Source organism: Rhinopithecus roxellana, chromosome 14 (genome assembly GCF_007565055.1).
Source record: "Rhinopithecus roxellana isolate Shanxi Qingling chromosome 14, ASM756505v1, whole genome shotgun sequence".
Lineage (NCBI taxonomy): Eukaryota > Metazoa > Chordata > Mammalia > Primates > Cercopithecidae > Rhinopithecus > Rhinopithecus roxellana.
Window position 1 is genome coordinate 45,415,103 of NC_044562.1, and position 24,678 is coordinate 45,439,780.

General features: G+C 36.4%; 1 non-coding gene across 1 annotated transcript in view; it reads left to right on the forward strand.

Moving 5' to 3' along the window:
* LOC104667745 overlaps positions 1-14,769 on the forward strand; it is a 51,844-nt gene extending 37,075 nt beyond the window's left edge. The window contains exon 2 of the transcript XR_004053293.1: positions 13,982-14,769. This is a non-coding gene — a transcript (uncharacterized LOC104667745). The remainder of the gene's footprint in view (positions 1-13,981) is intronic.
* The last annotated feature ends 9,909 nt before the right edge of the window (positions 14,770-24,678 follow it).

Sequence of the window (24,678 nt, forward strand, 5' to 3'; positions counted from 1 at the left end):
GTGGACATAGGTAAGATCCATGAGTAATATGAACCCATAAGTAGTATGAATTTTACTCTAGATATTTGAGCCACAGAGACAGTTTAAGAAGAGTTAGAAGAGTCTGTGAGCATTTTATAAATTATAAAAAATTGTATAAATGCACCAATGAACAGTGCAGAGCTTGAAGTGCTCGAATACTAAAAAAAGAACTCCTACTTGTAAAGTTCAAAAGAAATCTGGTCTCTCCTTGGCCAGAATATCATAGTTACTTCATTTCCAAAAGATTTAATATGTATAGCGTACTCCCAACATGAAGACAAAGTGGTTATAAAATGTGCTGTGAAATGTCCTTTTTTTAAAAAAAAAAGCATATATGAAAATTAAATTTTATTTGAAATGTATAAATTATTGTGAGCATGGATTTCTATAAAATGACTACTTTTTTCATCTTAGTTTAATTCTTCAATATTTAATCTTATTACTGTAATTTTATTTAGACTGTTTCATAGAATGCTGTAAAAAACTGGTAATTTTATCTATTATTTTTAGTCATGTTTTTAGTGAGAAGCATTGTATTGAAATATCTAGTTCATTACAATATATAATACCCTTTTTATTTTTCAGGAATATTTCTTTTGTACTCTTAATATGTATATGACTAAGAGTTATAGTATGTTTGTTTGTTTGTCTGTTGCTTTGTTTCATTCTGAAGTTTGAGGAATCCCCTGGAGATTTACTTGAGTAAATTCATTTTAAAAATGAAATATTTTTGGAACATTTTAAGTGTTAACACAAACAACTTTGTGTAAACATATTTTTTAACAGTAACTCTTTTATTTCTTTTCCTGACCTGTGAGGAATCCCAAGAACTGTGTGACATGTAATAAAACTTGATTTTTAATTTAATTATCTCAAAAAGTAAAAGGTATTATTCTAAACAGTCATATATTAGACAGTGCTAAACTTAAGATTCCTGGTTTTAATTAATTCCTGGTACTGTGTCTACCATTAGCTTCAGCTGGGAACCATAGGAGCATAAATCCACTCTTCACTGGGATGGAGAAGACATGCCATTTCTCTCTGTTTTCGTGAGCAGTGTAATATGTATGGGTGATACCCAGAATTGCTGTAGTCATCTTGCCCCCCTTGTGAATAGTAATTTATGGCCAAAGAACTGAATCACTTAGAAATTGAGCTGGAACTCTGATTAAGTAATTCTTCAAAACCTATTTCTGCACTTGTAGTTTCATATGAACTGGCACAGACCTTTCATTGTTTAAAAAAGACTTAATTGAGCTTTCTGTTACTTGCACGTGAAAACAACATAATTGAAACAGATTCAAATAGTCTAAAATTAAAAATAAAAAACTATCAATATGCATTTTCCCTGCATCATAAGAGTAAATGTGAGGTAATAGGGAGATAGGAGACATGAGCTCTATTTAGTTTAGTGTGTGCCATGTCATGGACACTGAATAAGCACTGGAAATCGAGGGTTGCATAAGAATCTGTCTCACTTTGGAGAGCTAGAATGACTCTGGAGGAAACTGACACAAAAATAGGTAATTTTACTAAGAGATTGTGTGTGTATATGTAACTATTATGCTTAAGGAGTTCACAGAAGAGAGATAATCAACACAACTCTGAGCTTGTCTGAAAGAAGCAGTCATCAGTAAAGTGAAAAAGCAAGATGACAACATATGAGCAAACACATAGTGTCATGAAACAGCCAGTTGTCACTGGGGAACTATTTGGCTAAAGCATAGTCTGTGAGGCAAGGTTACTGGGAGATGAAGTTGCAGAGAAAGGCCATGAAAGGGTGGTGTGCATCATTCTAAGAAGTTCCAGCTTTAACACTTAATTTGGGAAGTGACACTATTTTAAGAAATAATGTTAAAATTACTGATATTTAATAAACTCAACAAAGAACGTAGAGTACATTTAGTAACTGAGAGCAGAGTAAATCAATCATTCATATCTACGAATAGGATATTATTTAAAATAAAGGTCCTGAATTTGTGGGTTTATATATTCAAAATAAATTATTTAATGATCAACTCTTAAAAGGATATCTTGCCCCCTAATTTAAAGCTAGATGAAGCAAGTCAGCAAAGTTTCATGTATTTGACTTGTTGTTCAAACTTAGAGGGAAGTGTGTTGTTTAATAGAATAAAGAAACATGCATTAGATGTTACAGATGGGTAGCAAAATAACAAATCGAGACCCTGAGGCAGAGGTTGCAGTGAGCTGAGATCGAGATTCCACCACTGCACTCAATCCTGGGTGACAGAGTGAGATCCTGCCTCAAACAAACACACACACAAACAAAAAACACAAATTATAGTATACAGAAAGCAGATCTTCATAGAAACAGAGGAGAATGGGCATGCAGGAGAGATGAGACCAGACTCAGAAGGTGGAGTGAGACATGCTGAGATTGAAAGGGCATGAGTTAAAAGGGTTTAAATATAGCTTCCTAATCATCAGCTTAGAAGAGTAAATGAGATATGTATCTAGTGCATAGGAAAAGTCATTATCTGTTAGCTATTGCGTTTATTGTTTTGATTATTTCACCTTGTGGCCTGCCCAGGAGTCATACTCTGCAGAACACGTAAGAGCTCTTCCATGAACAAGACTGCTTAGTTACTATTTCCTGAGTTGATTTCAATATTTTTTACTGTGCCACAATCTTCCTGGCTGGCTGACTCCTTGGCCACTAATTAGGAATTTAAGAGTTATCTGGCTCTAAATCTATACTCACACCTGGATTCTATTAGTATTTTTCTTCTTATTCTAGATAAACCCACTTGCACAGTCTTGCTCTATAGGTTCCATAATAGCCAGCAGTGGAAGGATATAACTTATATTAAGTCTTCTTCTCAAACATGTATTAAATTTTTGAAATCACAAATTCTATTTTGTTTGGTTGGAAACTGCCTCTGAAATATGTCAACGTTAAGTCATTGAATCTCATGCCTTTCATTTTGTAGGTTTGTAACTTTACCAACTTCAATAAATTTTATATTCATTTATAGACATGATCACATAACCACAGAGAGCTTTGAAAAAACCAGCCCTATTAAAATCTAGCAGGTATGTTTTCACACACTCTTAAACTTGGGTGAGGGTACTGGAAATAATTAGTTTTCCTCCCCATGATGACACAGTTCTCAGTTACTACATGTAGTCTGAGTAACACATACCAGCTACGGGAATGGTTTAGATTTTAGTGCACTTGTCTCAGAGGTGTACTCAAGGCCAAAAATATTAGTGACTAGTTTATGCCACACCCCAAAACAACCAGTGGTTAATTCTCTCATGCTTTGGGGAATAGATTTATTATATTTTATGATAACAATGACTGGCATCCACTAACCATATTCTATATGCCTCGCATGAGGTCAGAGTAACTGATTATTTTAAAGCATGGGGCCAATTATGTAACTCTGTTATTGCCCAGAAAATAAATACCTGAAAGATAAATGTAATATGAGCTTATGCAGAGCTCAGAAAATGAGTTCCATTCTGTCTTCTTAAAAGACTGAGAAGTCTACAGTATTATGGCCCTAAGAAAAAAAATTGTCTGGTTTCTATTTATTTGTTTTAATTGATAGGTAAATCCTTTTTAATCAGTTAGTCAAGGGTAAGATGTGAATTGAAAGATGCCTCTACTGTGCCAGCAAGGAAAACAAGAGGCTTTCCAATAATCACTGCAGTTGTCCATTGATAGTTGACTCCATCAGTGAAGTAAACAAAATAAATGACAATAAGTAAATACAATAATAGTTACATACAGACTCCACACACAGCCATGCCAAATCCTCAGAAAATAATTCTCATGAAATCAGAAGATTCTTTTAGTGTTCTCTAGATAAACATATCAGGAAAAAGGTTAGCTGCTGATTTTTCTCTGATAGTATATGATGTATAGTAACTTACATTTGCAGAACTTATGCTTAGCATCAAAATCCCTGGTTTGTATTACAATTCTAGAATCACTCCTTTTATCTGAGAGATCAAATGTTCTGTAACTGAGTAAATATTTTTGTACAAGAAATAGAGTGAGGATTAATTTAAGAAACACTGTGTTAGAGTCTGTTATTCATGCAACTTCAATTTTGCTCTTCGTTGAAGATTATATAAATAATACTGGTTCTGACTGTTGAGAATTTGAATAAAATAGGAAATGGCAAATCACTTTTAATTTGACAAATTATAAGAAATTGCTTATTTCTATAAAAGTTCTTACTGTGTGGGCTATGGATCATAAAATTCTCCTCATCTATTTTTTCTTCAACTTCTATTTTAGGTTCAGAGAGTCGATTTGCAGGTTCATAACACAGGTATTTTATGTGATTCTGAGGTTTGGGGTATGGATTCTGTCACCCAGGTAGTGAGCATTGATTGTACCCAATAAGTAGTTTTTCAAACCATGCCTCCTGTCTCTCTCTCCCCAGTAGTAATCCCCAGTGTCTATTGTTCCCAACTTCATCTTTGTGTATCTATTTATATTATCTTCATGTTTGAATGGTAGATTAATTGGATGTCAGAGTCTAGATTGTAGTTCTTTTGTTGATATCTGTTCTTTTGTTGGTAATCGTTTCTCTCATCATCTTTAATGTTTTCATTCACAAAGCATTTAGCTATGGGTATTTACTTCTTTGTCATTTATATCTTGCTTTGTACTTTCAATTATCACTTTCAGTCTGAGGTCACATGTCTTTAATTCTGTAAAAAATCCCACGCATTCTCCAAAAATTGATCTGCTCTTTGCTTTTTTCTCCTGGAACTCCTCATAGACCTATACTGACACTTCCAAACCTATGCTCCATTTCTTAGACTGTTTTATGATGTATGTATTTTACCTTTGCATCTCTCTATGCTGTGCCCTTGGAGAATTCCTCAATGCTATCTCTGAATTGATTAATTAGTGTTGTTGTTACTTTCAATGATTCTAGTTTTCATTTCCAGGGCTCCTACTTTCTTCTACAGGTGTTAATTCTACTTGTTTTGAAATTTTTGTTCTCTGCATATGGCTGTTATTTATCTCTTTAAGAGTCATAAATATATTTATTATATAATCGATTTTTTTCAGATTATTTTATCATTTTTATTTTATTTGGAGTGAACTTATCTAGCAACTGTTGATTTCATTTTCCATCCATTCTAACATTACTTTTCTTTATGTATTTTGGAATATTGATTCATGTAGTAATACTTCCTTGGAAGAATTTTTCACATTTTTTGTCATTATTTTCTTGCATATCCTCAGGCCCAACATGTCAGAACCAGGTATTTTTTAAAAAAATAGCCACATTATATTTAAAATTATCTTATCTTAATGATTGATAGAAAAGAAGTCCTCTTAAATAGCAAACCTACTTTACTTGGGAAAATACCTTGTTATGTCTTCTGTGAGTTGGATTTTATGGTAGACTAGACTATTCTTTTCTATTCATCGTTCCTCCCTTCTAAGGAATTATACATATAAGTATACTTTGCCATGTGACTACAGTACCTCCCATTACAGGTAAAAAATATTTATCTACATTGTTGGTTTTGGTTTGGCTTGGTCTTATAAGTTGCTTTAGCCAAACGAATATTAGCAAATATGACACAAAGCAAGGCTTTACGTTTGCTTACTTTTTAAATTATATTATATTTTAAGTTCTGGGATACATGTGCAGAACGTGCAGGTTTGTTACATAGGTATACACGTGCCATGGTGGCTTGCTGCATCCATCAACTTGTCATTGACATTAGGTATTTCTCCTAATGCTATCCCTTCCCTAGCCCCACACCCCTCAACAGGCCCTGGTGTGTGATGTTCCCCTCCCTGTGTACATGTGTTCTCATTGTTCAGCTCCCACTTATGAGTGAGAACATGCGGTATTTGGTTTTTCTGTTCCTGTGTTACCTTGCTGAGAATGATGGCTTCCAGCTTCATCTATGTCCCTGCAAAGGACATGAACTCATCTTCTTTTATGGCTGCATAGTGTTCTATGGTGTATATGTGCCATATTTTTATCCAGTCGATCATTGATGGGCATTTGGGTTAGTTCCAAGTCTTTGCTCTTGTGAACAGTGCTGCAATAAACATACTTGTGCATGTATCTTTATAGTGGAATGATTTATAATCCTTTGGGCATATACCCAGTAATGGGATTGCTGGGTCAAATGGTATTTATTAACCTCTTGGGTCTCCACCAAGAAAAGAACCTGCCCTTTATAGCTGCTGATAAGAATCGCAATCTGTAGCATAGGTAAGCCCAGAAAAACCCAGATAAGATGAACTGGACTATAACCCAGAGACCTACAAATGAGAAATATATATCTTGTTATTATAATTTATTGCAATTTTGAGGCTAGTAGATAGCATTATTGTATGAATTGCTGACTATTCTAGAAGACAGAGATCTGAGCGTATGAATGGCCAAGAGTCAGTAAAGAAATGGCTTAAGTCTCTAAGAAATAAATACAAATTTGAAGGGAGGAGGAAAGTTGGGAAAGGAGAAGAGGAAGATGGAGAGATACACAAACAAACAGATGTGGGCATCATAGCAGAAGGATGGAGCTTAAAGACAAAGTAGATTAGTAAAAATCTGGTTTCTGGTTGACCAAAGACTTTTAAAATAGATTTATCTAATCTTCAACTAAATTCTAATTCTTTATAATCTGTCTCTCTGATTTCTTAAACATTTTGTGAACTCTATTGCACATATATAAGTGCCTTATGGGTCTGTGTGTGGGAGTCTTTATTTGTGTGTGTGTCCATGTGCATTTTTAAAATAGGTCAAGGTAACTGAGTCCTATATTTCAAAAGAAGACATGAGAAAATTCTTTCATGCAAGAGGAGATAAAAATGAAATCAAGAATGCAGAGGAAGCAGTAACTGAGAACTAGCAATGGTCATTCAAATGTAAGCCCAAGGCACTTTGGAGAAATCATGAGCAACACATTTGACTTCACACAAAATGGGTTATAGGGCTTATGCTCACATCACAAAAATTTCAAAGGACAGAATAACATTCAACACATTTTCAACAAACTACAACCATTACTGTAGTTTCTCAGTTCTAACATGCTATAAATTATAAGAGATATACTAATGTAGTTACAGATTTTTTGGGAAATTATTTATATATTGCATTTTTAATTGACTTACAAGCAAAAGGAAGTTTTGCTAACAGAATTTTAGGTTACTATCTTAATTTGGGTTATTTGAGAAGCAGATCTGCTGTAGGGATTAAACACATTTTCTTTGTGAAGAAAAATGTTATCGGGGACATAAAAGGAGAGGAGAGTTTTCAGAACACAAAGTAGGTTCAGTCCTAGTGGAGGAGAGAAGAAAAGAAAGTTTAGGTGGAAGGGAAAGTATTCCCTATTTAATAAATGGCGTTGGGAAAACTGGCTAGCCATTTGCAGAAAACTGAAACTGGACCTACAGAAAACTGAAACTATACCTTATATACAAAAATTAACTCAAGATGGATTAAAGACTTAAACATAAGACCCAAAACCATAAAAACCCTGGAAGAAAACCTAGGCAGTATCATTCAGGACATAGGCATGGGCAAAGATTTCATGGTTACCAAAACACCAAAAGTAGTGGCAACAAAAGCCAAAATTAACAAATGGGATTTAATTAAACTAAAGAGCCTCTGCCCAGCAAAAGAAACTATCATCAGAGTGAACATGCAACCTACAGAATGGGAGAAGGTTTTTGCAATGTATCCATTTGACAAAGGACTAATATCCAGAATCTAAAAGGAACATAAAATTTACAAGAAAAAAACAAACCCATCAAAAAGTGGGCAAAAGATATGAAAAGACACTTCTCAAAAGAAGACATTTATGCGGCCAACAAACATGAAAAAATGCTCATCATCACTGGTCATTAGAGAAATGCAAATCAAAACCATAATGAGATACCATCTCACACCAGTTAGAATGGCGAACATAAAAATGTCAGGAAACTGCAGATGCTGGAGAGGATGTGGAGAAATAGGAACACTTTTACAATGTTGGCGGGAGTGTAAATTAGTTCAACCATCGTGGAAGACAGTGTAGCAATTCCTCAAGGATCTACAACCAGAAATACCATTTGACCCAGCAATCTCATTACTGAGTATATACCCAGAAGATTATAAATCATTCTACTATAAAGACACATACACACGTATGTTTATTGCATCACTGTTTACAATAGCAGACTTGGAACCAACCCAAATGCCCATCAATGATAGACTGGATAAAGAAAATGAAAATGTGGCACAGAGATACACCATAGAATACTATGCAGCCAAAAAAAAAAAAAAAGATGAGTTCATATCCTTTGCAGGGACATGGATGAAGCTGGAAACCATCATTCTCATTCTCAGCAAACTAACACAGGGACAGAAAACCAAACACCGCATGTTCTCACTCATAAGTGGGAGTTGAACAATGAGAAAACATGGACACAGGGAGGGGAACATCATACACTGGGGCCTGTTGAGGGGTGGGGGGCTAGGGAAAGGATAGCATTAGGAGAAATACCTAATGTAGATGAGTTGATGGATGCAGCAAATCACCATGGCACATGTATACCTATGTAACAAAACTGCACGGTGTGCACATGCATCCCAGAACTTAAAGTATACTACCAATAATAATAATTAAGAAAGTTTCAGCAAAACCAGTGAGGGGTCTTCAAGCCAAAGTGACCTGGGAGAAAAGCGCCTGGCTTTGGGTCTCTGCCTTACAACATCATTGGTTGAGAGGGTACCTGGGACCCGTGGCCTCTGTGCACATGCAATGATGCATCTCAAACTGTAGCATGTGAGACCACTGGTCATTGGTCAGTTATGCTTCCTGCAGTGGAGATCTGAGATAGGAGAGGAGTGTCTTCATGGTTGCCACAGTTATATCTCTTACTTTTGCAGACTCAAATAGAAGTCTGTATCTGAGCCTTCTGAACTTTCAAAAGATAAAGCGTGTTCTGAATTACTTTTGAATATCACGGTGATATATTTTGTATTTTTTGTTTTTGTAATCTTGATCTTTTTTTCATATTTAGAATTCTTCATAATCTTGAGTTTTATTGAAGAATATCAATGTTTTATCAGAATTTCGAATTTGGTTGAATTAACAAACTTTTCTCCCATTTTATTAAATTGTATATTTCCAGAAGTATAATTGCTTCTCTTAAAGGTCAACTGGTAACTTTTGACAAAAACAGGACTCGATCTGTTCTTGACTTTGGAATGATTGAGTTATCCATTGTAGACTACATAGCCAAGAACATGTTATGAACTATTTCAAAAAATTTAGTTGTATTTTCATTTTCTGTCATATGAAAATATAGAATACAGACATTTTTTTACCTCACTGCTATAATATTTTCAGGCATTTGAATTACAAATTTGGTATCCCAATTGAAATCAGATTTAATCTCATATGGTGGTATCAGTGTAAATAAGTGTGGTGACTGCCAAATGAATATGTATTTTTTCTGTCACTATGTTTGCCTAGTTTACATAAAAACAAGTATATCACAAGGGACCTTACCTGTGGCAGGCAAAATGCCTCCAAATTTCAGAAATACTACATTTTGAAATAAGAATTTTTTCTTATTGCCAGAAACTTGTTACTTCCTACAAGTTCTACTTAGTGATTTTATCTCTAACATGAAATCTCAGAATTTGAGATATTTAAGAGAGTATTCCTTGCAACAAAATTCCAACATTTTTGAATTAAAACTTTTCTGTTTAAAACTAATTCTTACATAGCACCCAGTATATAAAACAGATAGAGGCAAGATCTCTCTGATCAAATTTTGAAAGTGTTTCCTGGAGCTCACACACTCAGCCTCTTCGTATCTTTCTCTGCCTAGAGTCCCTGAGCCTCTCCCCAAATGTTGTTTCCGCATAACACAGTTCAAAGACAGATTGAGAAATTAATATTATGTGAATGAAAATGGTGTGATGGATACATTTGCTTTTGTTCTGATTGTGAAAGAATGCATTCAATACTACAATTAATGCTATTATATAGCTATGCTATAGCTATCACATTAGCTATAAGTTTTCCTTGAGTTTTGGTTTAATTGTAGAACTGCATTTCCGTCTGTGATGTGCTGGGAGTTTTAAATCTTGAATGGCTTTTGGATTTTGTCAAAAACTTTTTCTGCATGTTTTTAGATGATCATATACTTTTTCTCCATTTTCTGTTAACATCATGTATTTTATATGTTAATTTTCAAATGTTTACCTTTGAATACCTGGGGTAAATCCTTATGATCATTAACTATCATATTTTTAAAACATTTATTGATTTAACCTGTTATTATTGGATTCAGAATTTGTGTATCTATGTTTCTGAAAAGTATCATTTTACCCTTTCCTTCTCTCATAACACTTTTATCGGTTTGTCTATGAGAATTAATCTCATGAGTTGGGAAGTACTCTTATTTTTCATATATTACATTGGATATTTGCCTGTACTTTTTCTCCCTTTTCTTGATCAGTCTAGGGAAGAGATAATTAATTTTATTAAACTTTTTCACAACTTGACTTTTGGCTTTATTATTTTTCTTTATGTGCCATTTTTTCTAGTTCTCTTATCTTTATTATTTCCTTTTTATGCATAATTTAAATGTATTTTTTCTTCTATTTCTATTTTATTAATGTGGAGATTTTGATTCTTAATTTTAGACCTTTCCTCTCTATGTATAATTTTAATATTAATATTTTTGTATCATTGAATAATTCAACTATTCTACCTAAGCATATTAATGCAGAAGCAGAAAATCAAATACCACACCTTCTTACATAAAAGTGGGAACCGAACATTGTACACACACAGACAAAAAGATGAGAAGAATAAACACTGGGGATTCCAAAAGGTGGGAGCGAGGAAGAATTGATAAAGTACTTACCAGGTACTATGTTCACAACTTGGGTGACAGGTGTATTAGAAGCCTAAACTGCAGCCTTAGGTAAAATACCCACGTAGCAAACCTGTAAAAAGGAAAAGTCTGCAGGATACATTTACAAAATCTAAAAAAAAAAAAAAAAACAGAAATGAATATAAAAGGAGGCTTTGGATATCCAGTTATTACTACTAAGTATCTCTTTGAAATGTAATAAAAATAAAATCCATACCTGTGATAAATATTAAAGATTACTTTTATTTTATCAAGATAATTTTAAAAGGATACATTACATTATTTTGTTGTTCAATTTGTGTTTCCTTTCCATCCCCTTCCTTGACCTAATCCACTTTATCTACTCCAGTCTTAACGGTCCACTGTTTCTAAATCAAAGAACGCACTGTTGGCTAAGAAGAAAAATGTTTTTATCATAATGTAATTTAGAATTATGTAGATGCTTTCATTAAACCCTCATATTTCAAAGGGCAAGAGTGAAAATGAGTTTACCATGTTAGACAACTGAACTCATATCGAATTAATAAGTAACAATCAAAATTGTTTTCTCTTGTGGTATCAGCTTTATATTGCTTTGTTAAAGCTAGAGAAGGAATTTTTGGACAGACGGAACATTACTTCCTTCCCACGGCACATTATTTAGTTAATTCCTGAGCAGGCTCACCATTGTCAGGCTTAGATAGTATGGTTTTAAATCAGATTTTGAGCAGTCAATATTTAGAGGATGATATTCAGCATTTCTAATCCAGTAGGGTTTTTGATCCTTTATGCTCTTCCTTGAATAATGGGCTGCGTGTTGTTAAACACAGTAGCATTCTATTTTGTGTCACTGGCAAAAAGCCCTATCTGACTTCGAACTTACAAAAATAGACAGAGTTCCTTTTATTATATACTGTAAGAGAATTTGGAAGATATTTTATAAAATTAACAACCATATTATAAAAAACAATAACTGCATTGACTTTATTCTTAGAAACAAGAGAATATTTTGTAATCGGGAATATTAAGAATGTAAGTTCAAAAGGTCACTATTTTATTCTGTACTACCCAGCTGTTTAGGGTTATTTTCATGAATTTATGTCAATCCTGAAAAGGAAGTATTTGTCAAGAATGTAATAAGTTTTGTGGGAGGCCACTTAAAAGAGTCTTACTGCTATAAGACTGTCTAGTCTTTTTTACTAGGAATTAGAGGAGAACAAAAATTAAGGTATGAAAGAAACACTATATTTTCAATTGGTGATAGATATTTATGCCAACATTTCATGTCCATGAAATTATAACTAATGTTTATTGGGTACCTACTATATGCCAGACACTGTACTAAAACATTTTAATGAATTATCACTTTTTATTTCATCCATATAACAATTTGTTGCATACTCTTGTTATGACAGCAGTAAGATTTGAATGAGTTAGGTAATGTGCCCACTTTGTCCAAATGCATGATGAATAAGGATTAATTGTACCTAGATAAGTCGGACTGCAGAAACCAGACGGATAACCATGTTACCTCTTTATTCTGACTCTCTACCTTCAGTTTCATGTGCAAAAAAGAGGAATTTGCATATAAATCAAGTCAACTCTACCAGGTAGAAAACACAAAATCCCAAACCATTCAGATTATCAACTTTGATTATCTGCTTCCTTATGCTGTGCCTTTTTAACATTCCAAAATATAAGCATTTGTTCTCTAACACAATATAAATAAACTAGGAGGTATTTAAACATTTTGAGGAATCATTTCTTCTTAATTTTATCTCTAGCATCTACAACAGTACTTGGCAAAGTCTAATTTTGAGCCAAATTGCTAAAATATAAATTTCTGAAATATACTTAGACATTCCCATAGTTACAAAAGAGGCATAATATATAGAGAAATCACAGCTAATTAATGAAAAATATTTAAAAATTGGAAAAACTAAATTAAGCTAAATCACAGACTTCCAAAGACATACAATTTATTATACATATATACCATGCTTCCAAATGCAGGTGTGGTGCACATATATCCTATGATTTTATTTCAGATTGAAATGTATGCAAATGATAGTCTCTTTCACTGGAAGGCAAGCTAATAAGTATTTGCGGAATAATAAAAGTAGGCTAAATGTCTCTCTTAATAATGTATATAAAACAACTTATATTAAATTATAATTTTCAAAGGAAGACACCTCAACCCTTAAGCATCCATCTGACAAGGGTATATGCTAATTTCCAGAATGAGTCAGATTATCCATCAGAGAGCATTATATATGGGATAAAGTAAATATAGTTCAAAATAAGATGTGATAAAGAACAGTCACACTTAATAGCAAAGTTTGAGACTGTGATGAAACTAATAATCAGCAACATTTATCTTGATCAATATGTGTTGAGTGCTAATATAAGTGCTTTAGAGGGATTACCCTATTTGAGCCCTATGATGGATTTTAAATTTAAGTCTAACTTAAATTAGACTGAGGATTTCAGACTTCAGCCAACCTAGGTGCAAAGATTAAGGGTGGTGATATGATACATCTGTGATGATACATTTTCTATGAAATAAAAATTTTGAAATATATCAAACTATATCTTTTACTTATCGTGTAGTAAATAACATTTATATTTCCTAAGTAGTTTCTTATACTTAATATTAAATAACCCAAAAAGTTAAAGTGACACATTTCAGCAATTCATCAAAAACCATATTATGTAAATAGAAATATTTTGTAATCTGAAGTTTTGGGGAAAAAAAACAACGGAAAATTTCTAAGATGGCTTAGAAGCAATTTATTCTCTGAAGAAGATATTCTATATGTTGTTGGGGAGATAAATAGCATTCATATAGTGAGTAAAATTTATTACACTTTCATTTATGGAATATATCTTATTTTGCTTATTCTTTGATCCCAATCTATTCATCTCTCTTTCAGAGATCTTAACCAAATATATATTTGTAAATTTTAGCATCATCTCTGGTAGACATCAATTTTAACATTAGCTAATATTTATAGTATTCTTGCAACAGAGAAATCAAATGGAATGAATTTATTTCATATACTCAGCTGGGTCTCTTCCTTCTGACTCATGCAGAGAAACAGCCCGACCAGCCACCCTGACAAATGCCTGAAGCCCACATGCAGCCTGCAAACATCACTGCCCACCACAGACCACAGAAGCAAGAAGCCTGTTTCCTGTTACTTGCCACCACTCAGCAACGCCCACCCCATGTGTATACAGGTCCAGAATGCGCAAAATTGTTATTTCGCTGCTACAACATTGGAGCTGTCCATCATCTCGGACACACGCTTTTGTAAACCAATAACAAAGGATCAACTTTCTTCTAGGTCTGAATTGAATACTGTGAGGCTAAAGCGTCTTAACTCATTTAGGGGGTGGAAAATATTAACCCAAATAAGCCTTACCTAACTACAATGCCCTGCTGCTGCTCATCTCCCTTTATTCATTTGTACTCATACCCAAAAGAGGTTGTGATTTTTTTCCCTTTCATTCAATAACAATTTTCCTTGATTCTTAGATAAGACCATTCCATAATGTATTCCTTAATTGTTCTGAATTTCTTTCAGAGAAAAACTGGAAAAGACATTAAATCATGTTGACATATTTGACTAACTTTCATCTAGGAAAAAATATAAAGTTAAATCTCTACACTAAAATCTAAACAAAATAAAAATAAATTTCAGTAAGACCCAAACATTTACTTTTAAAAACCTATATCATGTTATATGTATAACTGAGGAATGTAATCAAGATTTTGATGTGTAGAACTAAAGACAATATCAAGTAACCCTCAAAATGTAAATTCAAGAAACAAGATAGTTATGTTAGCATGCATTAAAATAAAAATATCTGTGTGACAATATATGCTGTAGAACAAATTAAACAACAAGTGAAAAGGTTGGGTAAATATTTGCAATACATATTGATATAGTTTGGATTTCTGTCCCTGCCCAAATCTTATGTCAAATTGGAGGAGGGGCCTGGTGGGAGGTGATTGGATCATAAGGGCGGATTTCCCCCTTGCTGTTCTCATGATAGTGAATGATTTCTCACAATATCTGATGGATTAAAAGTGTGTGGCATCTCCCTGCTTGCTCTTTCTCTCCAGTCACCATGTGAAGAAGGTCCTTGCTTCCCCTTCTGCCATGATTGTAAGTTTCCTGAGACCTCCCAGACATGCTTCTTATTAAGCCTGTGGAACTGTGAGGCAATTAAACCTCTTTTATTCATAAATTACCCAGTCTCAGGTAGATCTTTATAGTAGTGTGAAAACAGACTAATGCACATGTACTAAAGAGTTTACATATAAAATACATTTTAAAAGATCTAAAATTTCACTCCTAAACATAAAAAACTCAATGTAAAGAAACCAATATATAAATAGATAGTTAACAGCAGACAAATAGAACTGGCCAGTAATCATTTAGAAGACATACAACCTCACTAATAATTAGGAAAATGCACATCAAAACAGAAACATTTTTTTATTCCATATATTAATGAAATTTGAAGAAAAAGATGGATGATATCAATTGTTAGTAAAGGTGTCAGAAAACAATTTGAAAGCAATGTTCCAATTATTGAACTAAAAACATAAATTGGCCAGATTTTTAGTATGGAAATTTGATTTTCAGTAAGAAAATTTGACTTCAAAAAGTTTGTTAAGAACATTAATTATCCAGGGTATGCATTGCTTGATTGGAGGTTCTAGATCATAAATTTATTTTCCATTATTATCTCTACCTGGTGTTGTTTTATACACATACATGTACACGCACAGTTGGGTTTTAATAAATAATTTCTGAATTGAATTCTTTTGTCAAAAAAAATTTTCTATCCTCCATTTAGGTGACATAAAAATGTTATTCTGGATAATATGTTATGTTGACAGTTACACCTGTGATTTTCTTGTTACTGAAGCAAAAAAGAAACATTTGGAATGCATATGCTTATTGTCTGAGGAATTAACTCCGAAGAACAGAGATCTAGCTTAAGTCATTCCTAAAATAACTCCTAATACAGCAGTTGTTATCAAATATTTTTTCTTATCCAATTTCCTTCAATTTCTATGTTTAAATTCCAATATGTACTTTTATTACTCCTACATGCATGTTAGCAAGCATTTATTATATATCTACTATGTTTCATGCATTTTGCTATGAATGATAGAGGAAGAAAAACGGATACAACATAGCTTAGACCTCAAAAAACTAGCTGGGGAGGCAGCATGTGTAAAACAAACATGGATAGAAGGATAAAAGCAGGTAAACACTAAAAGAGGTTAAAAAATAAAAGTTTAGTGAAAGCACAGGAAGGAGAAAGACTAATTCCAACTCTGATGGATTGAAACAAATCTCAATGGGGAGCTGACATTTCTTGTGCACATTACATAAGACTAATACTTAAATACCGTCTGGAAATTATAGGAAAAAACAGAATCACATGTTTTCATTTTTTATAACAAATTTCTCCCTTAAAAAGTTTCAAATAAATACAAATTTTATAAATTCCTAGAGGAGCTTATGATTTAATGGAATTCTTGAATGAATCCTTGATAAGATGAATAATTGTTCTCTGGTATCTCTTCTCTGAAAATCCAGATTCCTAAATGTGAGATAGTAAAATTAAGATAGGCAGATATAATGACCAGTTTGATGTTGAATGTTACTACTGAAGGTATTGATTGAGAATTTTTAAAAATTACTTTTAAGATTAAAGAAAACTTGCTAAAAAATTACTATGGCATTTAGTGCTTTGTATATGCATTATATTCATCAGAGTAACTAGAAAAAATGAAACAGTCTACGTAAAGTATAAATTATTATTATTATTTAGAGATGGAGTCTTACTGTGTCACCCAGGCTGGAGGGCAGTGGCATGGTTTCGGCTCACTACAACCTTCGCCTCCCTGGTTCAAACGATTCTCCTGCCTCAGCCTTCCAAGCAGCTGGGATTATGGGTGCGCGCCACCACGCCCGGCTAATTTATTTTTTTGTAGAGATGGGGTTTCACCATGTTGGTCAGGCTGGTCTCGAATTCCTGACCTAGTGATCCGCCCACCTCAGCCTCCCAAAGTGCTGGGATTACAGGCATGTGCCACCATTTCCAGCCAAATTACTATTATTTTAAATATATCTTTTGGTTATTTGGATTTGTTGGCAATGTTCCCTATTCCATGGCTAAATCTTTATGCATAAGTCACTGACACATGTGAAAGGCAAATATTTAACTCCACAAGTCCTCTTTGCCTTTGCCTCTGACACTTCAACTAATCCCTCCCTGTGGTTTTCTGTTTTGCCCTTTCTACCACTCTCCTGCTACATCTCCAAACACATACATAGCATTCCCCACCCATGACACCGTGGTCATTTGAAGAAACTGTGAGTTTTTTTTTTTTGTTGTTTGTTTGTTTTTTGAGACGGAGTCTTGCTCTGTCACCCAGGCTGAAGTGCAGTGGCTGGATCTCAGCTCACTGCAACCTCCGCCTCCCGGGTTCTCGCCATTCTCCCGCCTCAGCCTCCGGAGTAGCTGGGACCACAGGCGCCCGCCACCTCGCCCGGCTAATTTTTTGTATTTTTAGTAGAGACGGGGTTTCACCGTGTTAGCCAGGATGGTCTCGATCTCCTGACCTCGTGATCCGCCCGCCTCGGCCTCCCAAAGTGCTGGGATTACAGGCTTGAGCCACCGCGCCCGGCCGAAACTCTGAGTTTTATTTCGTTTTTCACTTTAAGCCGGCGAAGCCAGGGGCGGTGGCTCAGGCCTGTAATCCCAATACTGGGAGGAGGAGGCGGGCGGATCACGAGGTCAGGAGATTAAGACCATCCTGGCTAACACGGTGAAACCCTGTCTCTACTAAAAACACACACACACACACACACAATTAACTGGGCATGGTGGCACGCGCCTGTAGTCCCAGCTACTAGGGAGGCTGAGGCAGGAGAATTGCTTGAATCTGGGAGGCAGAGGTTGCAGTGAGCCGGATCGCGGCACAGCACTCCAGCCTAGGCTACAGAGCGAGACTCCCACAGGAAAAATGTGGGCCATAAGTGTATGAGTTTGCTTGAGAGGAGACAAGCATGGTCAGCTAGATGAGGGATGAAAGGAGAAGTAGGGCTGTATTGGTGTGGAAAGTGGTTCAGAGGAAGGAAGAAGGCTGGAGACAATGGCTCTAGATAGTTTCTACTGTTATTCAACCACGAAATTGCAATTCAATGGCTACCTCCTCTATGAAGTCCTCCCTGATTGTTCCATCTTCTATTTCATTTTCCACACACCTTTATAAAAGCAAGTATCTTGTTTTATGTTACTAGGACAAAGAAAGTCTAATTTTCTTAGCAGGAGAACTCAGCCCCTGCCCTTAAAAGAGAGAACGTTTACTTATAAGTTGCTAGAGTTATGACCTGAGATGCTCCTAAGTTGAAGAAATATTCCTAAAGGAAGATTCCTTAAGCCTGGCCACTCTTTTACTATTGTTGAGTGGCAGATGCAAGTTGAGGGCCAGCACAAAATCACCTGAGCCCATGAAGGATATGAGAGAGGAGGAAGGGAGAAAGTAGGGTAAGTGGACAAACTAGAGAGACAATGGGCCTAGAAAATAAAACGGAATCCTCAGCTCTTAAAGAAGTGATTACAGATATAGAAAAATAAAATACATTCCATTCCAGAATGCTTCCAGAGTTGCAGTTGCTTTGGTGATAATGATGAAAGGGTTGGGACTTGATGACATGTTGAGTCCAGTCTCTAAGTAGTTATGTTCAATACCAGCTTTCCACATGGGCTCTATACTTGTAATTGCTTATTTACAGACTCTCTTCTTTCAAATGTAAATCAACTAAGTTAAGAACATGTGTGTGTGTGTGCGTGTTTTTTCCTTTAACATCTCCAGTAACTCATATACTACACATAATATTTATTCAAAAAATGGTGGTAGAATGAATATAAAAAGGAATGGTATAAATTGTGCCTAAGCACAGAGTGAGAGACTGAGTGAGTTGGTCTGGCCTACCAGAGCTGGTACTAATGCAGACTCCAGACTAGCCAGTGATTCTAGAGTATGTGCCCTGTTGCTCCCACCTGATTCAAAGGATAGCCTGTAACAGCTAAGTCTTCATTTCCCTCGTTCATTAATCCTGAGAGAGAGAAATAGAGAAAGAAAGAACAAGAAGGAAGGCAGGACGGAAGGAAAGAAAGAAAGAAGGGAGGGAGGAAGGGAGGGAGGCAAGGAGGGAGGACGGGAAGGATGAGGGAAGGAGGGAAGAAAGGAAAGAGACAGAGAGAGAGAATAAACAAACTAAATATAACAGGGCAAGTATGTCTTTATTGCCTGCCTGAGACTACAAAAAAGCCACTATTTTCTCTAGTCCTTTTCCAAACATTTGTCATCCAATTACCATCCAATGCCAAAATACAAATACTCAAGCATTTCCTATTATCTGTCACCATGGCTTATCAAGTTTGGAAAATACATGGCATAAATTATCATGCATGTTCAGAAAGTCCATATTCTCTATAATAAAGAAATGGAAAGTCTGTCCTCTGTGTGCTTTATTCAACTGATCAACAGTATCAATACTTCAAAGTTCAAAGCTAATATTCGGAAGACTTTTAGTATCCTTGTCATTAAGAAACTCAGAACAAATTACCTATTACAATAAGATTTTAAAAGTTAAGTTCAAGTTATAGACATAGTAAGCCTTGAAAAATTTTACTCTGGGGGAGGAGCAAGATGGCCGAATAGGAACAGCTCCAGTCTCCAACTCCCAGTACGAGCGACACAGAAGACCGGTGATTTCTGCATTTTCAACTGAGGTACTGGGGTCATCTCACTAGGGAGTGCCGGACAATCGGTGCTGGTCAGCTGCTGCAGCCTGACCAGCGAGAGCTGAAGCAGGGCGAGGCATCGCCTCACCTGGAAGTGCAAGGGGGAAGGGAATCCATTTTCCTAGCCAGGGGAACTGAGACACACAACACCTGGAAAATCGGGTAACTCCCACCCCAATACGGCACTTTAAGCAAACAGGCACACCAGGAGAATATATCCCACACCTGGCCGGGAGGGTCCCACGCCCACGGAGCCTCCCTCACTGCTAACACAGCAGTCTGCAGCAATCTATCCGCAAGGCATAAGCGAGGCTGGGGGAGGGGCGCCCGCCATTGCTGAGGCTTAAGTAGGTAAACAAAGCCGCTGGGAAGCTCGAACTGGGTGGAGCTCACAGCAGCTCAAGGAAGCCTGCCTGTCTCTGTAGACTCCACCTCTGGGGACTGCGCACAGCTGAAGACCAACAGGGGAAGCAGCGGGGGCCGGTGCAGACGTGAACGACTCTGTCTGACAGCTTTCGGGAGAGCCGTGGATCTCCCAATGCGGAGGTTGAGATCTGAGAATGGACAGCCTGCTCAGGTGGGTCCCTGACCCCTGAGTAGCCTAGCTGGGAGACATCCCCCACTAGGGGCAGTCTGACACCCCACACCTCACAGGGTGGAGTACACCCCTGAGAGGAAACTTCCAAAGGAAGAATCAGACAGGTACACTCACTGTTCAGCAATATTCTATCTTCGGCAACCTCTGCTGCTGATACCCAGGCAAACAGGGTCTGGAGTGGACCTCAAGCAATCTCCAACAGACCAACAGACAGTCCTTCTGACTGTCAGAAGGAAAACTATCAAACAGGAAGGACACCTATACCAAAACCCCATCAGTACATCACCATCATCAAAGACCAGAGACAGATAAAACCACAAAGATAGGGAAAAAGCAGGCCAGAAAAGCTGGAAATTCAAAAAATAAGAGCGCATCTCCCCCTGCAAAGGAGCGCAGCCCATCGCCAGCAACAGATCAAAGCTGGTCAGAGAATGACTTTGGCGAGATGAGAGAAGAAGGCTTCAGTCCATCAAACTTCTCAGAGCTAAAGGAGGAATTACGTACCCAGCGCAAAGAAACTAAAAATCTTGAAAAAAGAGTGGAAGAATTGACAGCTAGACTAATAAATGCAGAGAAGATCATAAACGAAATGAGAGAGATGAAAACCATGACACGAGAAATACGTGACAAATGCACAAGCTTCAGTAACCGACTCGATCAACTGGAAGAAAGAGTATCAGCGATTGAAGATCAAATGAATGAAATGAAGCGAGAAGAGAAACCTAAAGAAAAAAGAAGAAAAAGAAATGAACAAAGCCTGCAAGAAGTATGGGATTATGTAAAAAGACCAAATCTACGTCTGATTGGGGTGCCTGAAAGTGAGGGGGAAGATGGAACCAAGTTGGAAAACACTCTTCAGGATAGCATCCAGGAGAACTTCCCCAACCTAGTAGGGCAGGCCAACATTCAAATTCAGGAAATACAGAGAACACCACAAAGATACTCCTCGAGAAGAGCAACTCCAAGACACATAATTGCCAGATTCACCAAAGTTGAAATGAAGGAAAAAATCTTAAGGGCAGCCAGAGAGAAAGGTCGGGTTAACCACAAAGGGAAGCCCATCAGACTAACAGCAGATCTCTCGGCAGAAACTCTACAAGCCAGAAGAGAGTGGGGGCCAATATTCAACATTCTTAAAGAAAAGAATTTTAAACCCAGAATTTCATATCCAGCCAAACTAAGTTTCATAAGTGAAGGAGAAATAAAATCCTTTACAGATCAGCAAATGCTTAGAGATTTTGCCACCACCAGGCCTGCCTTACAAGAGACCCTGAAGGAAGCCCTAAACATGGAAAGGAACAACCGGTACCAGCCATTGCAAAAACATGCCAAAATGTAAAGACCATCGAGGCTAGGAAGAAACTGCATCAACTAACGAGCAAAAAAAACCAGTTAATATCATAATGGCAGGATCAAGTTCACACATAACAATATTAACCTTAAATGTTAATGGACTAAATGCTCCAATTAAAAGACACAGACTGGCAAACTGGATAAAGAGTCAAGACCCATCAGTCTGCTGTATTCAGGAGACCCATCTCACATGCAGAGACATACATAGGCTCAAAATAAAGGGATGGAGGAAGATCTACCAAGCAAATGGAGAACAAAAAAAAGCAGGGGTTGCAATCCTAGTCTCTGATAAAACAGACTTTAAACCATCAAAGATCAAAAGAGACAAAGAAGGCCATTACATAATGGTAAAGGGATCAATTCAACAGGAAGAGCTAACTCTCCTAAATATATATGCACCCAATACAGGAGCACCCAGATTCATAAAGCAAGTCCTTAGAGACTTACAAAGAGACTTAGACTCCCATACAATAATAATGGGAGACTTCAACACTCCACTGTCAACATTAGACAGATCAACGAGACAGAAAGTTAACAAGGATATCCAGGAATTGAACTCATCTCTGCACCAAGCGGACCTAATAGACATCTATAGAACTCTCCACCCCAAATCAACAGAATATACATTCTTCTCAGCACCACATCGCACTTATTCCAAAATTGACCACATAATTGGAAGTAAAGCACTCTTCAGCAAATGTAAAAGAACAGAAATTATAACAAACTGTCTCTCAGACCACAGTGCAATCAAACTAGAACTCAGGACTAAGAAACTCACTCAAAACCGCTCAACTACATGGAAACTGAACAACCTGCTCCTGAATGACTACTGGGTACATAACGAAATGAAAGCGGAAATAAAGATGTTCTTTGAAACCAATGAGAACAAAGATACAACACACCAGAATCTCTGGGACACATTTAAAGCAGTGTGTAGAGAGAAATTTATAGCACTAAATGCCCACAGGAGAAAGCAGGAAAGATCTAAAATTGGCGCTCTAACATCACAATTAAAAGAACTAGAGAGGCAAGAGCAAACACATTCAAAAGCTAGCAGAAGGCAAGAAATAACTAAGATCAGAGCCGAACTGAAGGAGATAGAGACACAAAAAACCCTCCAAAAAATCAATGAATCCAGGAGTTGGTTTTTTGAAAAGATCAACAAAATTGACAGACCGCTAGCAAGGCTAATAAAGAAGAAAAGAGAGAGGAATCAAATAGATGCAATAAAAAATGATAAAGGGGATATCACCACTGACCCCACAGAAATACAAACAACCATCAGACAATACTATAAACGCCTCTACGCATATCAACTAGAAAATCTAGAAGAAATGGTTAATTTCCTGGACACTTACATTCTCCCAAGGCTAAACCAGGAAGAAGTTGAATCCCTGAATAGACCAATAGCAGGCTCTGAAATTGAGGCAACAATTAATAGCCTACCCACCAAAAAAAGTCCAGGACCAAATGGATTCACAGCTGAATTCTACCAGAGGTACAAGGAGGAGCTGGTACCATTCCTTCTGAAACTATTCCAATCAATAGAAAAAGAGGGAATCCTCCCTAACTCATTTTATGAGGCCAACATCATCCTGATACCAAAGCCTGGCAGAGACACAACAAAAAAAGAGAATTTTAGACCAATATCCCTGATGAACATCGATGCAAAAATTCTCAATAAAGTACTGGCAAACCGGATTCAGCAGCACATCAAAAAGCTTATCCACCATGATCAAGTGGGCTTCATCCCTGGGATGCAAGGCTGGTTCAACATTCGCAAATCAATAAACATAATCCAGCATATAAACAGAACCAAAGTCAAGAACCACATGATTATCTCAATAGATGCAGAAAAGGCTTTTGACAAAATTCAACAGCCCTTCATGCTAAAAACGCTCAATAAATTCGGTATTGATGGAACGTACCTCAAAATAATAAGAGCTATTTATGACAAACCCACAGCTAATATCATACTGAATGGGCAAAAACTGGAAAAATTCCCTTTGAAAACTGGCACAAGACAGGGATGCCCTCTCTCACCACTCCTATTCAACATAGTGTTGGAAGTTCTGGCTAGGGCAATCAGGCAAGAGAAAGAAATCAAGGGTATCCAGTTAGGAAAAGAAGAAGTCAAATTGTCCCTGTTTGCAGATGACATGATTGTATATTTAGAAAACCCCATCGTCTCAGCCCAAAATCTCCTTAAGCTGATAAGCAACTTCAGCAAAGTCTCAGGATACAAAATTAATGTGCAAAAATCACAAGCATTCTTACACACCAGTAACAGACAAGCAGAGAGCCAAATCAGGAATGAACTTCCATTCACAATTGCTTCAAAGAGAATAAAATACCTAGGAATCCAGCTTACAAGGGATGTAAAGGACCTCTTCAAGGAGAACTACAAACCACTGCTCAGTGAAATAAAAGAGGACACTAACAAATGGAAGAACATACCATGCTCATGGATAGGAAGAATCAATATCGTGATAATGGCCATACTGCCCAAGGTTATTTATAGATTCAATGCCATCCCCATCAAGCTACCAATGAGTTTCTTCACAGAATTGGAAAAAACTGCTTTAAAGTTCATATGGAACCAAAAAAGAGCCCGCATTGCCAAGACAATCCTAAGTCAAAAGGACAAAGCTGGAGGCGTCACGCTACCTGACTTCAAACTATACTACAAGGCTACAGTAACCAAAACAGCATGGTACTGGTACCAAAACAGAGATGTAGACCAATGGAACAGAACAGAGTCCTCAGAAATAATACCACACATCTACAGCCATCTGATCTTTGACAAACCTGAGAGAAACAAGAAATGGGGAAAGGATTCCCTATTTAATAAATGGTGCTGGGAAAATTGGCTAGCCATAAGTAGAAAGCTGAAACTGGATCCTTTCCTTACCCCTTATATGAAGATTAATTCAAGATGGATTAGAGACTTAAATGTTAGACCTAATACCATAAAAACCCTAGAAGAAAATCTAGGTAG